The following is a 27,966-nucleotide window of genomic DNA, read 5'->3' on the forward strand; positions in this document are numbered from 1 at the left end:
GGCCGAAGGGCCTGTTTCCACGCTGTAAACCTCGATGACTCTATCACTCTGTGGATCACTCTTCTTTGGCAGTTGGACTCCTGTTTAAATCATTATCATATTGAACACAGGACACTAATCTGATCAATAATATCCAAACTGAGCCTCAGTGCAATCCTGATACAATGCAAACCATGCCAATCAATAACCTATTTAGAATTGGTTCCTGGCCTAATCAATACCCAATTATTTTTTAACAATTTACAGCCCAATTTAAAAAACATTAATGAGAAAGTTGGGAGAGAAAGTGCAGTGGTTTTTCTATTGCATAAATGGTTAGCCCTAAAATCACATGTTCATATGAACATAGGGACAAAAGAAATAAGAGCAGGAGTAGGCCATTCGGCCCTTTGAGCCTGCTCCTCCATTCAATATGATCATGGCTGATCTGTTTGTCATAGAGTCATAGAGGTTTACAGCATGGAAACAGGCCCTTTGGCCTGTCCATACCACCCCTTTTTTTAAACTCCTAAACTAGTCCCAATTGCCCAAACCCATCTTACCCATGTAACTATCTAAATGCTTTTTAAAAGTCAAAATTGTACCCGCCGCTACAACTACCTCTGGCAGCTTGTTCCAAACACTCACCACCCTCTGTGTGAAAAAATTGCCCCTCTGGACACTTTTGTATCTCTCCCCTCTCACCTTAAACCTATGCCCTCTAGTTTTAGACTCCCCTACCTTTGGAAACACATACTGACTATCTAGCTGATCTGTGCCCCTCATTATTTTATAGACCTCTATAAGATCACCCCTCAGTCTTCTACGCTCCAGATAAAAAACTCCCAGTCTATCCAGCCTCTCCTTATAACTCAAACCATCAAGTACCGGTAGCATCCTAGTAAATCTTTTCTGCACTCTTTCTAGTTTAATAATATCCTTTCCATCATAGAGTGACCAGAACTTGTGTTTCGAATTCCACATTCCCATCTACCCGCAATAACCTTTTGATTCTTTTGCCTAACAAGAATCTATCTACCTCCACCTTAAAAATGTTCAGTGACCCCCCCAGCCTCCACTGCCTTCTGAGGCAGAGAGTTCCAAAGTCGCACAACTCCTGAGAGAAAAAAAACTCTCCTCATCTGGGCCCTGTGAGGGCAACCCCTAATTTTAAAATAACGTCCCTTAGTTCCAGACCCGCCCACAAACAGAATTCCATCACAGTATTTAGAAACAGTGTAAAAATCTGGAATTAAAATAAAATTTGAGTATCTATAAAAGTGACCATAAAATTGTGTGACAAAGAGTCATCCGGACTCGAAACGTCAGCTCTTTTCCCTCCTTACAGATGCTGCCAGACCTGCTGAGATTTTCCAGCGTTTTCTCCTTTGGTTTCAGATTCCAGCATCCGCACTAATTTGCTTCTATTCTTGATCATAAATTTATTTTTAAAATACTAGCTGGTCGGCTAATGTCCTTTCAGGAAGGAAACTAACTGGACATTCTCTCTTCCACCTTCTTCCGTCGGGAAAAAGATATAAAAGACTGAGATCACGTAGCAACCGACTCAAGAACAGCTTCTTCCCTGCTGCTGTCACAGACTTTTGAATGGACTTACCTTGCATTAAGTTGATCTTTCTCTACACCCTAGCTATGACTGTAACACTACATTCTGCACTCTCTCCTTTCCTTCTCCCTTATGTACTCCATGAATGGTATCTTTTGTCTGTATAGCGCGCAAGAAACAATACTTTTCACTGTATCCCAATACATGTGACAATAATAAATCAAACCACAATCAAATAACTGTCTTCATCTGGTCTGGTTTGTCTGTGACTCCAGTCCTGTACCAGTACAATTCACTGCTCTCTGATGTGACCTCGCAAGCAAACTCTGTTCTCTCAAACTAACCTAGAGCAACAAAAAGTCTCAAGATTATGAGAGGCATGGACAGAGTGGATAGTCAGAAGCTTCTTCCCAGGGAGGAAGAGTCAATTACTAGGGGGCATAGGTTTAAGGTGCGAGATCTAAAGGAGATGTACGAGGCAAGTTTTTTTTGCACAGAGGATGGTGGGTGCCTGGAATTGGTGCTGGGGGAGGTGGTGGAAGGAGATACGATAGTGAGTTTTAAGGGGCGTCCGGACAGATATGTGAATAGGATGGGAATAGAGGGATTTGGTCCCCGCAAGGGAAGGGGTTTTAGTTCAGTCAGGCAGCATGGTCGGTGCAGGCTTGGAGGGCCGAAGGGCCAATTCGTGTGCTGTAATTTTCTTTGTTCTTTAATAATGCTGGCCTTGCTTCCAGTTCCCAAGAATGAGTTTTATTTTTAAAAATTGCTGAATCATAGAATCCCTACAGTGCAGAGGGAGGCCATTCAGCCCATCGAGTCTGCACCGACCACAATCCCACCCAGGCCCTATTCCTGTAACCCCACATATTTACCCGATACTAAGATCAATTTACCATGGCCAATCCACCTAACCCGCACATCTTTGGACCATGGGAGGAAACCAGAGCACCCGGAGGAAACCCACGCAGACGCGGGGAGAAGGTGCAAAATCCACACAGACAGTGACCTGAGGCTGGAATTGAACCTGGGTCCCTGGCGCTGTGAGGCAGCAGTGCTAACCACTGTGCCACCGTGTTCCACTTCAAGTCTTAAGTGAGTTTAACAAAAAGGAAGATTTCAAATTCTGACAACTGCTTTTGTGAATAGTACAATCCCGTATCGAGATTTGCTGCAATTGTATCGGGCGTTGGTGAGGCCACACCTGGAGTATTGTGTGCAGTTTTGGTGTCCTTATCTGAGGAAGGATATCCTTGCTACAGAGGGAGTTCAGCGAAGGTTTACCAGTAGTTGTAGAGGGGACATGAGGAAGTACATTTTTACGCAGAGGATGATTAGTGTCTGGAATTCATTGCCAGAGTTGGAGGCAGATACCCTAAACTCTTTCGAAAAGTAACAAAAATGGAAATTGCTAGAAAATCTCAGTGGGTCTGACAGCATCTGTGAACAGAGAATAGAGCCAATGTTTGCAGTCTGGATGACCCTTCGTCAGAGCTGGCTCAGATGGGCCAAGTGGCCTCCCTCTTTGGTTCTATGGACCAGAATGCAGGAACTAACATTTATAGGATCCTTTTCTTAAGATGATAACCTTTGATTAACTTTATCTGCAAGATGTATGGACTCAAATAGACTCAGAGTTCTGGCCCAGTCTTTCATTAGCACAATCACAAGATATAAAGGGAAATTAACATCTGAATGGTATCGCCATGAGAAATTAATTGGATTTTTGATTGCGCAATCAGCACAATCCATTGAAAGGAGAGTAGAGGGGGTGGGTAGGAGCTTTCAATCGATTCTAAGACACTTTCATTCTTCAGGGAAATGTTGGTGTGAAGGTCACTTGAATGGTAACCTGATTACATTCACATCAGACACAGAGCAACAAATATAAAACGCATGCAAGAGGCAGGGTGGAATTTACCAAAAGAACAACAAAGAACAAAGAACAGTACAGGACAGGAACAGGCCCTTCGGCCCTCCAAGTCTGCACCGATCGTGTTGCCTATCAGACCAACCACCTGCATCCTTCTATTCCCCATCTGTTCATGTGTCTATCCAGATAAGTCTTAAATGTCACTAATGTGTCTGCCTCAATCACCTCACTTGGCAGTGCATTCCAGACCACCACCACCCCCTGTGTAAAAACCATCCCCCGCACATCTCCACTGAACCTTTCCCCCCTTAGCTTAAACTTGTGCCCCTTTGTAATTGTCACTTCTGCCCTTGGAAAAAGCTTCCAACTGTTCACCTTATCTATGCCCCTCATAATTTTATAAACTTTTATCAGGTCGCCCCTCAGCCTCCGTCTTTCCAGGGAGAACAATCCCAGTTTGTTCAATCTCTCTTCATAGCTAATACCCTCCATAGCAGGCAACATTCTGTACTTTCTCCAAAGCCTCCACGTCCTTCTGGTAGTGTGACGACCAGAATCGGACACAGTATTCCAAATGTGGCCTGAACAACGTTTTGTTGGCAGAAGTGGCAAAAGTGTCAGGTCCTGACTGAAAACCGGCATGTTTCTCCCGCGGTTCCCCGAAGTCGCATGCCCCGCCATCGCTACCAGAGAGAACGGAGAATTTGACGCTCAGCTAAACTCCATTCACTGCAGCGGGACTGGAGAATCCCAGCCATGGGCGAAGTCAGAGAACTCCGGCCCAGACCTTCTGACACTTTGTCAAAACAAGCAGGAGGGTGGGTTTTACACTGTCACTCTGGCAGGACGGGGCCCGATAGAGTGAGCAAGAGCGGCTCCACAGGGATAGAGGCATCGTTTTAAAGGGTGTCCTGATCTCAAAGAAAAGTTAAAGGCCTCCCCTCTCACCCCCACAAGAATATCGGGACCACGGCAGGCAAGGAGAACACCCCCAATCCTCATTCACAGTGGGCCAATTTCCCCCCACCCACCACTCAAGGTCGCCCCCCCCTGTCCCCCGTCCCCATCCCCCCCTCCCCCCGTCCCCACCTCCCCCCCCCCAGCTATGCCACGCAGGATTCAGGGTGATCAAGCCCCATTAATCCCCCCAACTTCCATCTTTGTCCATCACCATGCAGGCACAATCCCCCTGATTACATCATCAGGGAGGGCCTGGGAACATCCAGCCCAGTCCATCAGGCAAACCAGCCTCCCATCCACTGACTCTGTCTACACTTCCCGCTGCCTCGACAAAGCAGCCTGCATAATTAAGGACCCCACACACCCCAGACATTCTCTCTTCCACCTTCTTCCATCGGGAAAAAGATACAAAAGTCTGAGGTCACGTACCAACCGGCTCAAGAACAGCTTCTTCCCTGCTGCCGTCAGACTTTTGAATGGACTTACCTCGCATTAAGTTGATCTTTCTCTACACCCTAGCTATGACAGTAACACTACATTCTGCACTCTCTCGTTTCCTTCTCGATGAACGGTGTGCTTTGTCTGTATAGCGCGCAAGAAACAATACTTTTCACTGTATGCTAATACATGGGACAATAATAAATCAAATCAAATCAAATTGAATTGAGATCCAGCAACAGTTTTCTTCTGTCAATGAATGCTCTTGAATAGTCAAAGATAACTTTGCATTTAGAGAGCTTTCTAATGGCACCTGTCATTTAAGATCAAGTTTTGAACAGTAACATTTAATCACACTCTGTGCCTTTATCTCCTTAATTTACACTCTGACAGCAACCTATGGTCATGTCCCTTTCTTTGTGATTTTAAGGGCTACAGAACAGGCATCACCCCGTGCCTTCCAGTCGATGTTCTCCCACAACTCCAACGGGTGGCATGGTGGCACAGTGGTTAGCACTGCTGCCTCACAGCACCAGGGACCTGGGTTCAATTCCGGCCTCGGGTCACTGTCTGTCTGGAGATTGCACATTCTCCCCGTGTCTGCGTGGGTTTCCTCCGGGTGCTCCGGTTTCCACCCACAGTCCAAAGATGTGCGGGTTAGATTGATTGGTCATGTTAAATTAACCCTAGTGTCAAGAGAAAATGTGAGGGGTTAAGGGAATAGGGCCTGGGTGGGATTGTGGTCGGTGCAGACTCGATGGGCCAAGTGGTCTTCTTCTGCACTGTAGGGATTTTATAATCCAGAGTCCAAATGTAACAACAGTGGCTGAATTTTCCTGTTCCACCTCTTTGGGATGACCCTGCCGGACGGTAGGGGCTCCCCATGAGGGGAATTGGTCTGGATCCAAATAACGACGCACCCCTCTGGGTTTGGAGAATCAGCCCACATTCTGTCGGATCTGGTGAGGAAGGAAGCAGAACAACTGCTCACTCAGCAAACTCCTTCTCTCTGTATCCCACCCCACTGCCCTGCCAGGTAAAACATTAACAGGATCAAAGGAAACCACAGCAACCGTGAATGGGCTGCCTGATGTCTCAGGGCCGGGAACACGTGCACAGCTAATCGCTTTTGTCCCCGACGTCATTTTACGACAGCCATTCTCCACCACATTTCACTGATGACAGGCATCAAATGTCCAAAGGTCAGGAGACCACAGCAGTGGCAGCAAAATGAGTCTGTCTCATGTTCTAAAATAGCACCGCACGGACTCCCCGACACAACACACTCACTGGTTTGTGTGACTGCAACTTGCGTTTTGTACAAAGCTGTGGTATCCTCCAATCTTTGAGCTTCACACCACAACACAACAACACATGCTTGGCTGGCACCTCATCCATTATCTCAACCATTCACCAGCTTCCCCCCCCCCCAAACCCATCGTGGAAGTAGTGTGCAACATCACACTGCAGCACCTCACCAAGATTCCTTTCAGGGCTCCTTCAAACTCAAGGACCAGGATGTTACCACTGGCGGGATTTTTCCATCTCGCTGCATTGAACGGGAGATTTGGCTGGGTGCCAAAATCTCCAATCTCGCTGCAGTGGGAGCGCGGCGTGAATGGCCGGGAGGGCCGCACCCAAGATCTTTACCATCTAGAAGAACAAAGGCAGCAGGAATTTCCCCTCCAAGTCACACACCATCCGGACATGGAAATACATCATCCTCCCTTCACAATCACCAAGTCAAAATCCCGGAACTCCCATCCTTGATTTGATTTGATTTATTATTGTCACATGTATTAACATACAGTGAAAAGCATTGTTTCTTGCGCGCTATACGGACAAAGCATACCGTTCATAGAGAAGGAAACGAGAGAGTGCAGAATGTAGTGTTACAGTCATAGCTGGGGTGTAGAGAAAGAATAATTTAATGCAAGGTAAGTCCATTCAAAAGTCTGACAGCAGCAGGGAGGAAGCTGTTCTTGAGTCAGTTGGTATGTGACCTCAGACTTTTGTATCTTTTTCCCGAAGGGAGAAGGTGGGAGAGAGAATGTCCGGTGGTCCGGGAATGTCCAAACAGCACGGTGGATGCACCTTCATCACTTGGACTGGAGTGGTTCAAGATCACAACTCATCACCACACCCTTATCAAGGGCAATTAAGGATGGGCAATACATGTTGGCCTTGCACCCTCATGAATAAAAGCAAATTATTTTTTGGACCTTTTGGTACTTTTTATTCCCAATCAAAAATCCAATTTGGTCCAATCAGAGTCCGCACGAGACACAAAACAGATCCAAGCTGACAAGACAGGACGTAGATCCCATCTTGGGCTCAATCATTCAAGATCCAAGCTGACAGAATGAGGCATTACACCCCCTCCCAGGCTCGATCTGAGCTCCATCTTAGCCAAAAGGCCCAGCTGGCTTTTAAAAAATTCCTTCAGGTGAAGTCTTAGCTTAACCTCATTGGCTAAGACCAGATGCAAGACAAGATACTATACTTGATCTTAGCCAAACAAATTACATACTCATCACATGACCGCACATTGACCAATGGCAGATGATTTCTCAGGGAAACTCAGGAGTAAGGATACAATTGGGGTGGCACGGTGGCACAGTGGTTGGCACTGCTGCCTCACAGCACCAGGGACCCGGGTTCAATTCCAGCCTTGGGTCACTGTCTGTGTGGAGTTTGCACATTCTCCCCGTGTCTGCGTGGGTTTCCTCAGGGTGCTCCGGTTTCCTTCCACAGTCCAAAGATGTGTGGGTTAGATGGATTGGTCATGCTAAACTGACCCTACTGTCAGGGGGATTAGCAGGCTAAATGTGCAGGGTTACTGGTTCCTGGGTGGGATTGTGTTCGGTACAGGTTCGATGGGCTGAATGGCCTTCTGTACCGGAGGGATTCGATGATTTTATTCTATGATTCTAAATTGTTCATCCTTCAGTTGGAGTTGCCAACTCTGATTGGTTGTATTCTTGGAGGCTTCATCATGTGACTGGGCAGGATTTTCCGACCGCGGTCGCACCAAATCCAAAGAATCCCACATGGAGCATGAAGAGGTCCATTGACCTCGGGCGGGATTTTCTGGATTTGGGGCGAGTGCGGCCAGAAAATCCTGCCCCAGGTCGACTGATCTTTTTATGGTCGATGTCCTGCCTCTGTCTCCCTTCCGTATCCTCCTACCATTGGTTGCTTGACATGTCAATCACACAGCTGTCACTTTCCCATGGAAAGCAACCAAGATAAAAGCAAAATACTGCAGATGCTGGAATCTGAAACAAAAACAGAAAGTGCTGGAAAATCTCAGCAGGTCTGACGGCATCTATAGGGAGAGAGTAGAGCCAACGTTTCGATTTTAGATGACCCTTCGACAGAGCTGACAAATTATCATTCAGGCTCGAAACGTTGGCTCTATTCTCTCCCCACGGATACCGTCAGGAAAGGATACAAGCTCTTCGTTAGCCAGCTGGATGATCCTTGGCTGGACGTCAAGCAGCTTTTCCTCCCCCACCTCCAATATTTTTCTAAACATAGACTTTCCAGAAAATGAGAAAAAGAACAAATCAATGAATTAAACAAGAATGTGAGGGGACAATCAGTCCCTGGTGCAATTGCCATGGCAACACTTCGACCAGAGTCAACTTGCCAAACAATCAATATCCTTTTCTTGTGCAATATATATTGTTGTTCCCTTTGAAATTTGGCAGTCTGATGTTTGTCCTGACTAGAGCAAGATAGAAACATACATAGAAGATAGGAGCAGGAGGAGACCATTCGGCCCTTCGAGCCTGCTCCGCCATTCATCACCATCATGGCTGATCATCCAACTCAACAGCCTAATCCTGCTTTCTCCCCATAACCTTTGATCCCATTCGCCCCAAGTGCTATATCCAGCCGCCTCTTGAATACGTTCAATGTTTTGGCATCAACTACTTCCTGTGGTAATGAATTCCACAGGCTCACCACTCTTTGGGGTGAAGAAATGCCTCCTCTGATTGAGGGATATAAAATTTTAAAAGGAATTGATAAAGTAAATGTAGACCAAATGTTTCTCCCTTGTGGGGCAATCTAGAACAAGAAGTCACAAGTATAGCTTTGACAAAGGGTTGTCTGGGCTCGAAACGTCAGCACTTTTCTCTCCTTACAAATGCTGCCAGACCTGCTGAGATTTTCCAGCATTTTCTCTTTTGGTCACAGGTATAGGTTGAGAGGCGGTAGATTTAGAAGTGAGATGAGGAGGAACTACTTCTCGCAGAGGGTGGTGAATTTGTGGAACTCAATGCCCCGTGGCGAGGTGGAGTCTAGAATCGTTGAATGGTTTCAAGAAGGAGATGGATATATTTCTAATTAAAAAAAAGGATATGGGGAACAGGTGGGGAGGTGGATTTGAGACCAGGGAGAGATCAGCCATGATCTGATTGATCCTATGTTCCTATCACCTTTGTGCAGCATTTTGCCCGTAGTGGTGACCTGGAGATTAATCCTTAATTGCTGGGAATCCGGAATAATCCTGGAGGGCTGCAGCCCAGATGGGAAAACATGCAGCAACACATCGTAACACTGATTTCCAACTGCAACATAAGCTCAGCCTGAGCAAGACCACCGACAAACTCCGCAGCACAGGTTATCAAAACAATATCACAGATGCTGGAAGGGTAATGTGGCAGTAATTTAATAAGGCACCTTAGACAGTGGTTATAAAATACACAATCTATTCTTCTGCTATTTATGATGTCACTTGGCACCTCAATTATAGCTTGTAACTTCAGGGTAGCCATTATTCTGTCCATCAATCTTCCAAAACCTTCAATTAGCTTTCGGCCTGTAACCTATTCCTGGGCTCTCATTAATCTCTGTGTAAACCGCCTGAATATCTCCATTAGTTTCCAGCATGCAGCCCAGTCCCAGGTATCTATCAGTCCATATAGAAATCTATCCAACCCCGTTATTCAGATTTCTGCGTGAAATCCCTCCCAATCAATATCTATTACTCTACACAAAATATCTATAGATATAGTTTTAGTTTTTTATTTATTTATCACAAGTAAGGTCTACATTAACACTGCAATGAAGTTACTGTGCAATTCCCCCAGTCGCCACAATCCGCCGCCTGTTCAGGTCAATGAATCTAACCAGCACGTTTTTCAGAATGTGGGAGGAAACCGGAGCACCTGAAGGAAACCCACGCAGACACGGGGAGAATGTGCAAACTCCACACAGACAGTGACCCAAGCCGGGAATCGAACCCGGGTCCCTGGCGCTGTGAAGCAGCAGTGCTGACCACTGCGCTACCGTCCTGCCCTTATGCACCCCATCCAAACACATCCGTCAGATTCCAGCCTGCAACTAACTCCCAGATATCTAGGGTGAGACTCTGGTATTCCAGAATTTGGTATTCCAGACAAAACCCCAATCCCTTTCAGCGACAGTGGAAAATCCCAGCCTCGAACAAGGATGGGAAATTTCAGCCCGATAATATTATTCTATATACACATTACTAGCCAAACAGATTGTTTAGATTCCAGCCTGTAACTTACTCCCAGATATCACCATCCTTCAATTTGATTCCGTCTACAACTAATTGCCAGTTATCTATTGTTCCATATATCACCATCCAAATACTTAGGTGAGATTCGAGCCCATAAATCACTCCCAGGTATCCATTATTCAATACATTAAAAATAGCTGAATCCCTGGATTAGATTTTGGATTGGAACCCACGTTTTTTTGCAATGCCGACACTCAGGAGATTTGATTTTAAATGTTGCTCCATTGTGATGATAGGCCTTGCTTCCATTTACACTGTCAAAATGATCTCCATTTCATTCATTCTTAGACAAAACTGGCACGGTAAACACAAAGTGCTTGAAGTAATCAAGGATTAGGCAGCACTGAGGGAAGCCAGTGCTAAACCCACACTCCAGTCTCTGATACCTAATACTCACCGCAATGCTGAAACATTTTTCTTTACTAATTATTAATTAAAAATTAATGCACCACCGTCAGCGGGCTTTGAACAGTAAACAGAGGAGTACGGGTACCTGGTAGTTAAAGCCTTGTCTCAGTAGAGTCTTTCAAACAATGTCCTGTGAAATCTTCCTCTGTGGTGTCCCTCCTGTTAGAACCTGAATACCTCCTTCTTCCACACCAAGTCTATCTCTGCTCCAGATTATCATCCCAGCTCCGACTGGTAAGGGATAGACAATATCATGTTTTATTTATTGACAGCTGTCCCCTCGATTACACTCTCAGTCCCTCCCTCCCTCTGCTTGCTCTTTCTCTCTCGCTCTCAGCTGCTCCATGAATAATTCATCAGGCGCAATCCTCTGCACAAAAGGACCCCGTGCACGGCGACAGGGTTCCTTCAGCTGAACACACAGCCCTTTAAACAGGGAGTCAGGGACGGGCCAGAATGGGACTGAAAGCAGGGAGGTCATGATGGATGTTGTATGGAACTTTGGTGAGGCCACAGCTGGAGTACTGTGTACAGTTCTGGTCGCCACATTATAGGAAGGACGCGAAGGGGATGCAGAGGAGATTTACTAGGATGCTGCCTGGGATGGAACATTTAAGTAATAAAGAGAGGTTGGATAGGCTTGGGTTGTTTTCTCTGGAGCAGAGAAGACTGAGGGGGTGACCTGATTGAGGTGTTCAAGATTATGAGGGGCATGGACAGGGTGGAGAGGGAGCAGCTGTTCCCCTCAGCTGAAGGGTCAGTTACCAGGGCACACAAGTTAAAAGTGAGGGGCGGGAAGTTTGGGGGGGATGTGAGGAAAAGCCTTTTTTACCCAGAGGGTGGTGACGGTCTGGAATGCGCTGCCTGGAAGCGGGATGTCCCACATCCTTTAAAAGTACCTGGATGAGTACTTGACCTGCCATAACATTCAAGGCTATGGGCCAAGTGCTGGCAAGTGGGATTAGGTGGGCAGGTCAGGGCTTTTCATGTGTTGGTGTGGACTCGATGGGCCGAAGGGCCTTTTCTGCGCTGTGATATTCTGTGATTCTGTGAACTCTGCTCCTTGCTGCACTTCCCAGTAGCGTACGCAGCTGGTCACAGCTAACTCCCTCACCCTGCACCCCTTCCCAGGTAATTCGACAGAGTTTAAAGTTTATTTATTAGTGTCACAAGCAGGCTGAAATTAACACCGTAATGAAGTTACTGTGAAAATCCCCTAGTCGCCACACTCCGGTGCCTGTTTGGGTACACTGAGGGAGAATTTAGCATGGCCAATGCACCTAACCAGCATGCATTTGGACTGTGGGAGGAAACCCACGCAGACACGGGGAGAACGTGCAGACTCCGCACAGACAGTGACCCAAGCCAGTATCGAACCTGGGTTGCTGGCGCTGTGAAACAGCAGTGCTAACCACTGCGCCATTGTGACGCCCTTGACTTCATAGGTGGGATTTTAAAAATCCTCTAGTCGCCACACTCCAGCACCTGTTCGGATACACTGAGGGAGAATTTAGCATGGCCAATGCACCCTAACCAGCACGTCTTTCGGACTTTGGGAGGAAACCAGGGCACCTGGAGGAAACCCATGCAGACACGGGGAGAATGTGCAGACTCTGCACAGACAATGTCCCAAGCCGGGAATCGAACCCAAGTCCCTGGTGCAGTGAGGCAGCAGTGCTAACCACTGTGTCATTGTGCTGCCTTGGGCCGTGTGCGCTGAATGAGATGTCCACCTTACTGTTTACAGGAGCAGTTAAACCAACACTATTCCTCGGGTTCTGTGCTGTACTCACTCCAGAGACACAAACTCCAAGGCTGACCCTCTTTGGTGCCATACCGAAGGAATGCCGCCCTAATATAAGTGCCATCTTACCAACTGGATCATGACCCGAGGCCCCACCTGCCTCTCAAAGAAGGACAGGGGGAGTTATCCCACATTCTGGCCCAATATTTACCCACGCCACAAAAACTGATTATCTGGTCATTAACCCCTCGCTGTTTTTGGGACCTTGCTATTGCAAATTGGCTGTCTTCATTCCTACATTTAATGCACTTCAAAAGTCAATGGTTGTAAAACACTAAAGGATCACTAATGTTACGAAAGGTGCTACACAAATGCAAGTTTTCTTTCTTTTTCCTTTATACTGTGAGGAAAACCCAGAATCACTCGGAGAGGTAGAATTATGCAGAGGATACCCTTCATTATTTGCAGCGAGTTTTTGTGCATGAATTCACTGTCAGCATGTCGAAGCTGGAAAGGCATTCATTAGCACGTAGATAACACATGCGTGTTCATACAAGAAAGAGATGGCGATAAACAGTGCTGAGTGAGAGCTGGGCAGCATTTATACGGATGTTATACAGATCCAGGACGTGGTACAAATGAATATCCCAAACCTTGCCTCTCCAGCCTGAATCTGCTCTCCTGGTCTCGGGTTTCAGCTGCTGCTTTGCACAATGCCAGGCAATCACAGTGTTAGATATGAGAGAACATTTCCCTTTCTCTCAATGTTACACATCTCTAGTTGTTCACACAGACACACAAACATACAAACACGCACACACACACAACATCCACACACGTCATAACACACACGCACACCACAACATACAAACATCATAGCACACACACGTCATAACATACACGCACCATAACATATAAGCACACAACATCCACACACCATAACATATAAGCACACCACAACATCCACACATCCTAACATACACACACTCTCCGTAACATACGCACACTCTCCGTAACATACGCACACTCTCCGTAACATACGCACACTCTCCGTAACATACGCACACTCTCCCTAACATACGCACATTCCATAACATACACTCCATAACATACACACACAATATATGACATGCACACACGACATGCACACACGACATGCACACACGACATGCACACATACACACAAACATACACACACACACACACACGCACACCATACACACGTACAACACACACCACACTATGCACACCACACACACAAAAAAACATGCTATACACCATAACATACACATATAAACACACACCGCGCACACAAACACAGACACCATACACCACAACATACACAAGCACACACACACACAAACACACATACACACACACACGCACACCATGCCAAATAAACAATTGCATTTACTCACACCTCACACACAGCGCGCACACCATTCACATATTCACGCAGACACACCACACTATACACAAAAAATTTAACTGAATGTATACTGCCCCTCGTCAACACTAATCATTGATGACAGTTCTGGACTTTTCCACTTTTTCAGTAATAAGGAGAATCTTATTAAAACAAACAAGATGGAAATTTAAAATTGCCAAATGGAATCATGGAGAATTACCAATGCAGAAACAGACTGTTTGGCCCAGAAGGTCGACACTGCTGTTTGTGCTCCACCTGAGTGTTCTCACACGGTATTCGCTTCCTGTCTGCAGATACTTCTAGTCCTTTCACCCTCAGGTACTTTCTAACTTCCCGTCAAATACATCTACGCTAATTACCAATACTACTCAATGCGGTAGTGCGTCATAGGTTAACGCGAGATTAAATTCAGAATAACAAAGTGGTTTGGCAGAAATAAAAATGGAATTACTCTTTTTATCTGGTGTGGGAATCAGAAACAGGGAGTGTTAAGATGTCAGAGTGTGAAATAAACTGGCTAAAAACGTCAGAATTTTGAGTTCGGTCATCAGGCTGTGAGAAGAGCAGCCATCAGTTTAGTTGAGGTCTTTTACAAAGTGTTTGGAGTGCTGACTTGGGAATCAAGGGGATTAAGCGTAAAATAAAGGGATATGAATTGGGATACAAAGGTAGAGCTGACATAACGAACAAAGTGGCTGAGCAGGTTGGATAGGTTGAATTACTGGTGACCCCCCCCCCCCCTTATACATTGCTGAAAAGAGAGACATGTCGCTGAAGTTTTTCATCTTGCACTCATCAGGACAAACACAAGAGTGTCAAATTTCAAATAATCACAACAATTTATACCATAGGAGGAAAGCGCGCTGATAGGTTGGCAAGTTTTTTTTGTTCGTCCATTGGGATGTGGGTGTCGCTGGCTGGGCCAGCATTTATTGCCCATCCCTAATTGCCCCTTGAACTAAGTGTCTCATTCAGCCATTCGCGAGGGCAATTAAGAGTCAACCACATTGCTGTGGGTCTGGAGTCACATGTAGGCCAGATTGGGTAAAGATGGCAGATTTCCTTCCCTAAAAGGACATGAGTGAACCAGATGGGGTTTTTGAAACAATCGACAATAGTTTCATAGTCATCATTTGACATTTTTTTAATTCCAGACTTTTATTGACTTCAGATCTCACCATCTGCCATGGTGGGATTTGAACCTGGCCATTACTCTGGATCTCTGGACTACTAATCCAGTGACAATACCACTACACCACCATATCCTCATAGGTGACTCTGATTGACTGTAGGACCACTTGATATACAAGCAGAATTAGGCCATTCGGCCCATCGAGTCTGCTCTGCCATTCAATCATGGCTGGTAAATTTTTCAACACCACTCTCCCACTTTTTCACTGTAACACTTGATTCCTTTCCTTATCAAGAACCTAACTATAAGACTGTAAGATGTAGGAGCAGAATTAGACCATTCGGCCCATTGAGTTTCCTGAGGCATTGCTATGGAGAGAACAATAGGGAGCTCGAGGCTCACCAAGCTCCTGATTCAGGCAAAAAAAGGCTCTCCCGCTATTCCCGTCTCGATAAGTTATCACCAGTTGAGAATTCCTCTCTGGCACGGGTTACACAATCTGTTTAAAAATGCCAACCTCTACAGCATGTAATCTTCAGCACAACTTTAGTGCCAGTTGTACTTCAGCTGGGAGCACACTTGCCTCCGAGTGAGGTGACTGAGGGTTCAGACTTGAGTACATAACCCAGGCATTGAGTGCTGTCATTCCAATGGAAAGTAAAAGCTGGGGGCACAATTTTAAGCTCTCGCTCGGATGGGACCGGAAATTCCCACCCAAGGTCAATGGGGATTTCCGTTGTTGGACCCTCGCCCTCTCCGATTCCATGGCGGGTGAGGTGATTGAGTTCTGATAGGAGACCCTGTGCCCCCTCAAGCAGACATAAAAGATCCTGCAACATTATTTAGAAAAGGAGCAGCAGGGTTCTCCCCAGAGCCCAGGTCAATATTTATCCATTAATCAACATCAACTTTAAAAAATCTGGTCAATATATTGGTTCTGGTTGTGGGATCTTGCTGTGTGCAAAATGGCTGCCACACTTCCTGCATCAAAACCGTGACCACTTCAATGTTGTTTAGTTGAGTGTAATTAAGGTGGCACGGTGGCACAGTGGTTAGCACTGCGGCCTCAGAGCGCCAGGGATCCAGGTTCGATTACAACCTCTGGTGACTGTCAGTGTGGAGTTTGCATGTTCTCCCTGTGTCTGTTTCCTCCGGATGCTCCGGTTTCCTCCCACACTCCAAAGATGTGTAGATTGGGTGGGATTAGCCATGCTAAATGTGCGGGGTTACAGGGATAGGGCGGAGCAGAGGGCCTGGGTGTTGCCCTCTGTCGGAGAGTCGGTGCAGACTCGATGGGCCGAATGGTCTCTTCAGCATTGTAGGGATTCTATGAAAACATTTTGAGGCCCCAGGAGGTCAGGAAAGACAGTGGAAAGATTTATTTTTCCAATTGTGTGATTTAATAATGGTATTGGTGCTGGGACCAAGTGTTTTATTGGACCAAGTGATTTGCCATTGCTTGTCCAACATTCTGGCCGGAATTTTACCGGCACACCTACCCTGCTTCCGGTAACCGACAAGGCTCGGAGAACGGCATTCTCCGTTGGCCACGGGCGGGATCGTACGAACCTCGGGCGGACGTGACGGTAAAATTCCGCCCTCAGTCTTTGATGGGTCACTATTCCCTCCAGCTAAACGTTCGAAAGACTTCCACCCTAACCAGTACCTCTATATCCCTGGCAATGACTCACACCCCGTCCTCAGCCACTCTCCCAGACTAAACCTGACAATTCACAACCTCAGCTTCCTGTTTGACCATGAGCTTTAAACTCCTGAGGCTGATATCTGTGAGATTGACATTCTGACTTCAATCTGGAGAATGACCGAAATGTTGGTTCCTCAATGCTGCAGGGACCTGTCTTCAACTCTCAATCACTACTCTCTGCATCTTAACACAAGGCTGTCCATTTGATTTGATTTAATTTATTATTGTCACATGTATCGGGATACAGTGAAAAGTATTGTTTCTTGAACGCGATACAGACAAAACACACCATTCATAGAGTACATAGGGGAGAAGGAAAGGAGAGAGCGCAGAATGTAGTGTTACAGTCATAGCTAGGGTGTAGAGAAAGATCAGCTCAATATAAGGTAGGTCCATTCAAAAGTCTGATGGCAGCAGGGAAGAAGCTGTTTTTGAGTCGGTTGTTACATAGAAACATAGATAGGAACGGGAGGAGCCCATTCGGCCCTTCGAGCCTGCTCCGCCATTCATCACGATCATGGCTGATCATCCAACTCAATAGCCTAATCCTGCTTTCTCCCCAAAACCTTTGATCCCATTCGCCCCCAAGTGCTATATCTTGCCACCTCTTGAATTCATTCAATATTTTGTTTTGTACGTGATCTCAGATCTTTGTATCTTTTTCCCCATGGAAGGAGGTGGAAGAGAGAATGCCTGGGGTGCGTGGGGTCCTTGATTTTGCTCGTTGCTTTTAATATATGCCAATTTTAATATGTGCCAAGAGCAACACCTGCATAGACAACAACAAATTCATGATCATGGCTACATTTTTTAAAATCGGGGAGGTTTCATCACTTCAGTGATCGTCTTAGCACCTAGCAATGCCTGGCCTACCTATCTGCCTGACTTTATCTTTGATTCAGATAGCTCAGATAGCTCCATTAATACAGTAATTGATTTCACTACTCACTTTCCTCGCAATTAATTTACTGTGTCAAACGTCTTCATTTCTTTTCTCTCCTCATCGGAGCAGGGGCAATTTCTCCGCACTTATTTAGGCCACCTCGGTTACCATGGCGTTTTCCCAAAGAATTGTGGGTAACTGATGTGAGAGGGTTTGAAACTCGTGTGGAAAGACAACCATCCCCCAACTCTTCCTTTCCTGACAGTTTCACTGTTCAAATGAAAATTATCCCCTGGGATGGGGGAGGAGTGGGGGGGTGGGGGGGGGGGGGGGGTGGTGGAGAGAGGTCAGTGACTGTAGAAGTACCATATACCCATAATTCCGAGCAAAACGTTATCCATGGCAACTCATGCGACCAATGGGAATCACCTGTTCCCCAGATAATCGGAACGCACGTGTGCATCCAATTGTACTTTAATATCAAAATCTACCCTTCATGTTTCTTGTCTCTGTTACCTCTGAGCGCCTGCACTGTGGACACATGGACACGAACACCCACACCCCCCCCAAACCCCCCTACACACACACACACACACACACACACACAATCCCCCCCACGCACACAACCTACACACACTAATTACTGTAACCTCTCTCCTTGCGGGAGCCCCTTTGCATGTACAGAGTAAAAATGCAAGGATGCAGCAAAGACATCCTGCCCAGAAGGCTGGCGTAACATGGTAACTAGGAGTTACGAGCCTCTGTGTTATGATCTGGAACACCGGCAGATCTTTTCGCTCTGGGATGCAGACTGACTTGCTCTGCGCCCCCCCAGCATTTTCCCTTTTTCATCTCCGCCTCTCTGTGCTGGCAGTATTTTCTTCCCGTGTGTGCGCCTGTGTCCTGAGGAATTTGCTGTAATTCCTACAACCTGGATCCCATGTCCCTAGGGCGGCACGGTGGCACAGTGGTTAGCACTGCTGCCTCACAGTGCCCAGGGACCCGGTTCGATTCCCAGCTTGGGTCACTGTCTGTGCAGAGTTTGCACATTCTCCCCGTGTCTGCGTGGGTTTCCTCCGGGTGCTCCGGTTTCCTCCCACAGTCTGAAAGACGTGCTGGTTAGGTGCATTGGCCATGCTAAATTCTCCCTCAGTGTACTCAAACAGGCGTCGGAGTGTGGCGACTAGGGGATTTTCACAGTAACTTCATTGCAGTGTTAATGTAAGCCTACTTGTGACAATAATAACTTAACTTTAGAAATATTGAAAATAGGAGCAGGAGGGGTCTGTTTGACCCTTCGAGCCTGCTCCGCCATTCATTACAATCGTGGCTGCTCATTCAACTCAATAGCCTGATCCCATTGTTCCCCCAGATCCTTTGATCCCTTTTGCTCCAAGTGCTATATCTAACTTTCTTGAAAACATTCAATGTGTTGGCCTCAACTACCCTCTGTGGTAGCGAATTCCACAGGTTGACCACTCTCTGAGTGAAGAAATTTTGCCTCATCTCTGTCCTAAATGGTCTATCCTGTATCCTCGGAATGTGACCCCCTAGTTCTGGAGACCCACAGGTATATAATCCAACTCTTACCTTTCCCCAAAATCTTCTCTCTCACGCTTACTCAGGTAAAGGCGGAAACATTAACCTTCCACAGGCTCTTCCAACGTCACAACAACATCACTGCTCTGCTTACATTCTGCCCTCTCGAGCAACCCTGACTTGAATCGCTCCACCAGCGTTAGCTGTGCCTTCCGTTGCCTGGGCCCCGAACTCCGGAACTCCTTCCTCAAACCTCGCAACCACATCCCCATCACCTTTAAGATGCTCCTTAAAGTCTACGGCCGGAATCTTACCACCGTTCACGCCGGCGGGATTTTCCCATCCCGCCGCAGTGAACGGAGATTCGGCTGGGAGTCAAATTCTCCGACCTCGCTGCAGCGGAAGCGTGGCGTGAACGGGCCGATAAGATGGCGCCCGTCTTCAACCAAGCTTTTGGTCATCTGTCCGAATGTTGCCTTCTGTGACTTGGTGCCAAAACGTGTTTGAACATTTCTCTTGCCTTGGGAGTTTTGACTATTAAAGGTGCTGAGTGCGAGTTGTTGTTGTTAGTCTCCTGAGTAACGGTACATGCTGAAGAAAAGGATGCCTTTAGATGTGAAGATGTCCTGCAAGCCAACACACCAACTGCAAAAGGAATATTGCTACCACTCAAGCAGCAATAAATCTTACACTAATCTGCAAAGCACGCTGTGGATATTAATTGGACAGATACATTCATAGTAATCAATACTAATTAGTGAAGGGAATCTCAGAGAACCATCAAACAGCGGGGTGAAATATAAAACAGCATGTCTTTTGTCGCTATGACAATGCACCTCTTCATGGCTCCTGGCAAATCAGCTATGAGGTTTTTGATTGCATCAGAGAACATCCAAAATGTGTTTTTAATGAAACCATGTTTGAACGCAACGCTGCTTTGTTTAGTGTCGGCAGTGGCCCAGTGGATAACACACTCGTTACTGATTGAAGTCACAGGCTTCACCTCAGATCCGAGAACATAATTCCAGTCCCAAACTCCCAGGACGGCACTGAGGGAGTGCCACTCTGTCTGATTAATGAGACCCAGCGTACTGTTCAAACCCCCTGGTGTTCTGGTCAATATTCATCCTTCAACCAACCAAAAACTGCTAATCTGGTCTTTATCGAGTTGCTGCATGTGGGACCCTGGTGAACACAAACTGGCTTCTGTGTTTCTGCTTTGTTGTGGAGATGCCGGCGTTGGACTGGGGTAAACACAGTAAGAAGTTTAACAACACCAGGTTAAAGTCCAACAGGTTTATTTGGTAGCAAAAGCCACACAAGCTTTCGGAACTCCAAGCCCCTTCTTCAGGTGAGTGGGAATTCTGTTCACAAACAGAGCATATAAAGACACAGACTCAATTTACATGAATAATGGTTGGAATGCGAATACTTACAGCTAAGCTTTGTAACAGAGACCATGGACGGAATTTTACCCCATTCCATGGCGGGCGAACGGAATTCTCCATTAGCCTCGGGCGGGATTTTATTAGCCTCGCCCGAACAAGGTTGTAAAATCCCGCCCGATACTTAAAAATTAAGGACTTCATTGGCTGTCAAAAGCTTTGGGATTCTTAAGTAGTGAAAGGCACTATACAAATGCAGGTTCTGTCTTCCTTCAACGCTGAATTTTAATGATGACGCAGGGAATGGGAGGTATCATTGGGATGGTCACCAACCAGACAGCCAGGCTGAAAGCAGCCAGTCCAGACAAGACACAACGCTCACAATCCCGAGTTCAGACAAGACACAACGCTCACAATCCCAAGTTCAGACAAGACACAACGCTCACAATTCCGCAGTGCTAACACTCCAGGATTGAAATAATTCACTTCCCATAGAAAGGGTGGGATTTTCGTATCCTGCCCATGACGGGAATCGTAGCGGGCGGGACATGGACCATGCAAAGGTCCGTTGACTGAGGCAATGGGCAGGCTGGAAAGTGGGAACCGTACCTCCAACCCCGATTAGTTCCCAATGGCATCCCCGAACTACTGCCAATTGAGGCCTTTAAGCAGGCAATTAATGCAAATAATAAGTGGTTACTTAGTAATGGAGCTAATCCAATGGTGGGTGGGTAGGGAAGGTTCAACAAGTGGGGAGTACAAGAAGCAAACTCTGGTTGGCTTGCTAATGGGATCCCGGGAGAGGGAACCCTCAATTCCTGGTCAAGGGACTTGGCATTGGGAAGGGAGACCCTATTAAAGGTCCCCTAACATTCTTGCCACTGATTCTCTTTCCCCACACCGTCACTCCATGCCCATGAAAGGAGATCAGGGACAGGTCAGCAAAGGTTTCATCAAAGAGTTAGGTTTTAAGGAGCATCTGAAAGAAGGAGAGATCGGGAGGGAATTCCAGAGCTTAAGGTCAAGACTGTCAAAGTCACGGCCAACAATAGCGGGACAAAGGAACTCGGGAATGTGCAAAAGGCCGGAGCTGGAGCGATGCGCAGTTGGCAAGGTCTGTTAATGAATTGGAGTCATATGCCGGAATTCTACCGCCCTGCCCACCAGGGAATCGGAGTGGGCAAGGGGCAGACAATGGGAATGTCCATTGATCTCGGGTGGGATTTTCCAGTCTCGGGTCGAGCGAGGCCATAAAATCCTGCCCATAGCGTCATAGAGATATACAGCATTGAAACAGGCCCTTCGGCCCAACTCATTCATGCCGACCTGAACTGAACTAGTCCCATTTGCCTGCATTTGGCCCATATCCCTCTGAAACTTTCCCATCCATGTACCTGTCCATGTTCACACCAGGAAAAATCCTGCTTATTCCAGGAAGTGATAGCGACAGTTAAGCATCACCAACCCCACCCACCCCTCCCCCCACCAACCCACCCCCAAGGATCCCAAACAAAAAAAAAGACTTGGATTGGAGGTTCCTCACCATTAAACTGGAGCGCGCCTGAAAACTCTGCACGCTATAAACTTTAAATTTTACACTTTGATGAAATCAAGTAGAATCGGAGTACAAAAGTTAATCCAGCGATAATTACACGCCAAGCCTATTTTGGAAAGATTCGAGGGAAATGATTATCATCCCACCCTGAGAAAAACAAAGCAGACATGATTACCGCGCAGTTCAGCCCCTGCAGGTGTGACACCGGTTCCAGAAATAACCCCTCTCATTAAGGCAAGCGGCATGAGGGATGATCAAACTTCACGAAACAGAAGCGTAATGTGCTGACATGTTGGCATCTTGTGCAACCGAATATTAATATTTCATTTGCCAGCTTGCCTCCACTAATTAGTGCATCTGAGCAAGGAGGAGGAGCCTGGAAATGCTGTCCAGCTAATTAACCACTTCTCCTCACATCGTGTGCTGACTTATGGGAGGCACGGTGGCACAGTGGTTAGCACTGCTGCCTCACAGCGCCAGGGACCCGGGTTCGATTCCTGGCTTGGGTCACCGTCTGTGTGGAGTTTGCACGTTCTCCCCGTGTCTGTGTGGGTTTCCTCCGGGTGCTCCGGTTTCCTCCCACAGTCCAAAGATATGCAGGTTAGGTTGATTGGCCATGCTAAATTAACCCTAGTGTCAGGGGGATTAGCAGTGTAAATATGAGGGGTTATGGGAATAGGGTCTGGGTGGGATTGTGTTCAGTGCAGACTCGATGGGCCGAATGGCCTCCTTCTGCACTGTAGGGATTCTATTCTATGATTCTATGAAGATTTGCCAGATATTTCATGGGATGAAGGGATTTGTCTCATGAAGAAAGGTTGGACATATTTTGATTTGAGTTTGGGAGAGTGAGAGATGATCTTGTTGAAGCATCAAAGATTCTGAAGGGTGTCTTCCGAAAGACGTGCTGGTTAGGTGCATTGGCCATGCTAAATTCTCTCTCAGTGTACCTGAGCAGATGCCAGAGTGTGGCAACTAGGGGATTTTCACAGTGACTTCATTGCAGTGTTAATGTAAGCCTTACTTGTGACTAATAAATAAAACTTTACTTAATGTACATTTTATTAAGTCAGTTGAAGACCCACAGAGGTTTGCCCACTCTATACAATCACAGAGTGATTCCTACCCATTGCATACTGCCCATAATTTATCAGATACTTATTCTGCTGGCTTTCCAAGTGTGACAATTACAAACTGTCAGATTGGCTCTGTATCAGCTGCTGGTTTAAACTCTCACAATCCCCTTAACAAGTACAAAGGAGGAATGATAGAACAGAGAAAGTAAGGGAAAGTAAGGGATTCGCGTTAAAGCTTCTTTAAAGCCTGTCCCAGTGTGCCTCACAGCTAACAATGTGCTGTTGAAGGGTAGTCAAGTGTAGGAAACACAGCAGCCAATTTTCACACATCAAACTCCCACAGACGACAAATGTGATGGTGTCCAGATCAAATCCATTGAATCCCTACAGTGCAGAAAGAGGCCATTTGGCCCATTGGGTCTGCACCAACTCTCCGAAAGAGCATCCTACCTAGGCCCTCTTCTCCATCCTAACCCCGTACTCTGAATTTTACCAAGACTAATCCACCTAACCCACACATCTTTGGACACTAAGGGGCAATTTAGCATGGCCAATCCACCTAACCTACACATCTCTGGATACTAAGGTGGATTTATTGAATGGCTAATCTACCTAACCTGCACATCTTTGGACACTGCGGGGCAATTTAGCATGGCCAATCCACCAAACCTACACATCTTTGGATATTAAGGGACAATTTAGCATGGTCAATCCACCTAACCTGCACATCTTGAGACTGGAAGAAAACCGGAGCACCTGGAGGAAACTCACGCAGACACGGGGATAACGTGCAAACTCCACACAGATAGTGACCCAAGGCCGGAATCGAACCCAGGCCTCTAGTGCTGTGAGACTTTGTGACGTTGATTGAAAGATAAATATTGGCCAGGGCCCCAGGGAAGACTCGCCCTTTCATCTTCGAAGTAGTGCCAGGGGACCTTTTACATCCATCAGTGGGGGCAGGTACGGCCTCGGTTGAACAACTCATTCGAAAGGCAGCACCACTGCCAGGGTAGCAGTTCCTCAGTATGATACTAGGGTGCCAGCTGCGTATTAGATTATATTATATATAATGAAAGATGAGTTATCACCACAAAAACAAGAGGAAAGGCTAAGAGGTGCCTTAACCTTTCCCCTGGTTTCTGTGGCTATGACTCATCTTTCATTCCCTCCCCCTGCAGTATAAATATCTCCCACTTTCTCTGCCTTTTAGCTTTGACAAAGGGTCATCTGGACTCGAAACGTCAGCTCTTTTCTCTCCTTACAGACGCTGCCAGACCTGCTGAGATTTTCCAGCATTTTCTCATTTCTTGTTGCTATGGACCAGGTCAGAAACTCCAATGTATTTTGTGCTGTTAGCCTGGACCCTAACTTCTACATTTGATTTTGACATTAGGGTGAGCAGAAGGTGTTTCGTTCCAGGTATGATCCAAGTGACCCACCAGGAAGCTTTTATCAAACAAAATTTATTTAAGAACACAGTTAGAGTATAACAAAAAGAATTAGCATCACCTTTTGCCAATTAAAATGCTTAGACATAACAAAGTATAATTCTTAACAGCTAGCTATCTCATTGTTCCAATTTAGCAATATCTCCCATAGACATGAATCCCTTCTTTAAAACCAGTTAGCACAGATACCAAAGATGCTTATCTAGGTATTAGATTTCCTGCCTTTTGACACTTCCGGAGAGTGATCTAGGCAGACGCCGGTCTTCCAAATCCCATGCAGCAACTTCCAGAGAAAGCACCAGACAGTAGAATTCCAGAAAAAAAGGCTAATTTCTTGGCAGAATCCAGTCTCCAGACCTCAGAGAGATCTCTCCCAAAAAGCAGACAAAGCTTGAGTTCTCTGTGTAAACCTAGCTGTACCCAGTCATATGACTTAACCTGTCAATCAACCTAATCAAGCCCTACTCCACAATATCCCAGAGGAAAGCGCAACACAACAGAACCCTGCATTAGTTCAGATCAAAACAAACTCTGCATCAATCAAGATCAGTTATGTTGCTGCAGTAACAATACAGTGCTGCTGGATCCAGACAAAATGGCTCGTAAAATGGAAGGGGCTAGTAAACACGTTCAGCATAGAAACATGACTAAAAACATTTCTTAAAGGCACAGTATCATCACACTTATACAGAGTGCTGGGCTGAGGCGGGAAATCTGGTGTGCTGCTTGCCGGCTGAATGGCCAGCTTTTCTCACCAGACCGTGCAGCACTCTGTGCCAAAGAAATTGGTGGCATGGCGCACACATTTCCCATCCCCCCACTGTCACGCTGGCAGAGTGGGGCTGGGAAAAGCTGGCAACGTCAGGAATCCCGACACTGAGGGAGCCTGAGATTCAGGTGGCAGCAATGGCCTGGTGGTATTGTCGCTGGGCCATTCATCCAGAAACTCAACTAATGCTCTGGGGACCTGGGTTCGAATCCCGCCACGGCAGATGGTGGAATTTGAATTCAATCAAAAATATCTGGAATTAAGAATCTACTGATGACCATGAAACCATTGTTGATTGTCAAGAAAACCCATCTGGTTCACCAATGTCCTTTAGGGAAGAAAATCTGCTGTCCTTACCTGGTCTGGCCTACATGTGACTCCAGAGCCACAGCAATGTGGTTGACTCTCAACTGCCCTCAGGTAACTAGGGATGGGCAATAAATGCTGGCCAGCCAGTGACGCCCATATCCCACGAATGAATAAAATAAAAGCTGGTCAGAAGGGCCCCCCTTGGCACTGCCCCCCCAAGGGTGCAAGGTGCCAGGGAACCAAGATTCTGGGTGGAATTCTCCCATCCTGGGACTAAGACCCATGGTGGGAGTGGGAATGTGGGGGTGTTTCTCGTTGCGGAGGCTGACAAGAAAACACGCCAAATCCTTCAGCCCTGACCTCATTACTTATGCACCTGGGGGGGGGTTTGCATTGCATTCCGTGGCAGTGTAGGCCTGGTGGCGCATAGTCCGTCATTGTATCTGGATGCCATATTGAAAAGGCGACCAACATCACTGAGTCACTGTTGAAGAAAGAAGGTGGACTTATTGTCAATGAAGAAGGATCTCCAGGAACATTCTGAGGCTGGAAGATGGATCCCGTCCAGAACACCGAGTCTGGAAGGTTCCCCCTGTACATGCTCTCCCCACCCACTGCTGTGGTGTCCCAAGGTCCAGGGTTGCCAGCGGTCTCCATCCTGAACACCTGACGCAGCCCCAGGCATTGCCACGGGGTAAGTCCTAAGGTCGGCACACCACGTTCCAGATATGCAGAGAATCCAGGGTGGGTGATCGCGCATCCCGTTTGAACTTTACAGTGGTCTCCAGCAGGTGGGCACCAGCGGAATATCCCACGGAAAATACTGCTTTAAAACCAAATTTTGAGGTCTCCCGCTCAATTCTTACAGCCCTGCCACCCTCCTCCCGCCCACCACTGAACCCGGCTGTGAGGCCTGGAAGAATGCTGCCCTCTGTCTGCCCCCTCTCAAGTGGACATTAAAGATCTCAAGGAACTACTCTGACGAAGAGCCAGGAAATTCTCCTCGATGCCCCGGCCAACATTCGCCCCTCAACCAACATCACTCCAACACTTTATCGGGTCATTATCGCGCAGATCTTTGAGGGAACTATCTTCCACGAGTTGGGAGAGAAGACAATTGCTACTCTGAAGAAAAAAGGAGCAGAAAAAAAAATCCAGTGACTTACACAACTTCAGGACTCAAAACACCTTACAGTTAATGAAGTACTTTTTCCAAAGAAGTATCGTCTTGGTGGTAATGTGAGAAACCATTATATTTCTTTGACAGTAATTAATGGCCCTCTGACACCAACCATAAAATCCTACCAAATATAATGAGGTGCCCCCCCCCCCCTCAACCATCTACTCAAAGAACCCCAACCAATTGCAATTAACAGCCCCAATGCTCCCAAGCACAGTCAAAACTAATTAAAAGCCCCCGTTTATCAAAATACTCATTCTAATTAGGCATTCCCGGCCACCTCTAATTAACAGATCCCACCTATTCAAACAGCTATGTTCGCCTCCAATTAATAGCATCCGCCTGCTCATCACCCACCCAGTTCCTCTCCCACCCCACCGACTCTAACCAGGCATATCACTCGCATCACATCTCCCCCAATTAACAGGAGGATGGCATGTATATGTTTTTGCTAACATGCAGGTGGATCTAGAGTAACACCTCACTGAAGCCCCAAAGCAAATGCGAACACTTCAAAGTGTTGAGGGAATTCAAACATTAAGCCCTGGCATGAAAACTTCCATTTATTTCTACACTTTCAGCAACCACCTCAAATCCAAAGCCTTTGGGTGTTTTGGGAAAAGGCAAACATTCGCTTCTACCTTGAACAAGACAATGGAGTAAACGAGCCTATTATTATTCGTCAGCCCCTTTCAAAGCCTTCATGTGTAATTCTATCCCACTCAAACATTTATTCTTCACAATGTGCCAGATGTTAACATTATTGGTCGATCATTAACACGTTCAGTGTTAATTAATCTGTGATTCTTTTGCCCAATTATAAGAGTGATCTCTGTTCTGCTTCATATTATTCACTGGATTTTCTGCTGTGATTGCTCCCTTCATTCAGTTCTTTTGTGCAAAGCTGACAAGTGGACATGTTTATCTGCGGATAAAACATGATTAATACAATGTCTGAATAAATGGGGAACAAGGGCAGCCGAATGGGAGGTATTAGACAAATCCCGCTGACATGGCGACTGATCCTCCA

The 27,966-nt window shown here is 46.5% G+C and overlaps 1 protein-coding gene across 1 annotated transcript in view; it reads right to left on the bottom strand.

The window, feature by feature from the left end:
* nfasca (neurofascin homolog (chicken) a) overlaps positions 1–27,966 on the bottom strand; it is a 279,787-nt gene that overhangs the window by 220,440 nt on the left and 31,381 nt on the right. Inside the window, exon 2 of the mRNA XM_078242069.1 lies at positions 10,865–11,010. The gene's annotated coding sequence lies outside the window, so the exon portion shown is untranslated. The remainder of the gene's footprint in view (positions 1–10,864; positions 11,011–27,966) is intronic.

This window comes from Mustelus asterias, chromosome 25 (assembly GCF_964213995.1).
Source record: "Mustelus asterias chromosome 25, sMusAst1.hap1.1, whole genome shotgun sequence".
Classification (NCBI taxonomy): Eukaryota; Metazoa; Chordata; class Chondrichthyes; order Carcharhiniformes; family Triakidae; genus Mustelus; species Mustelus asterias.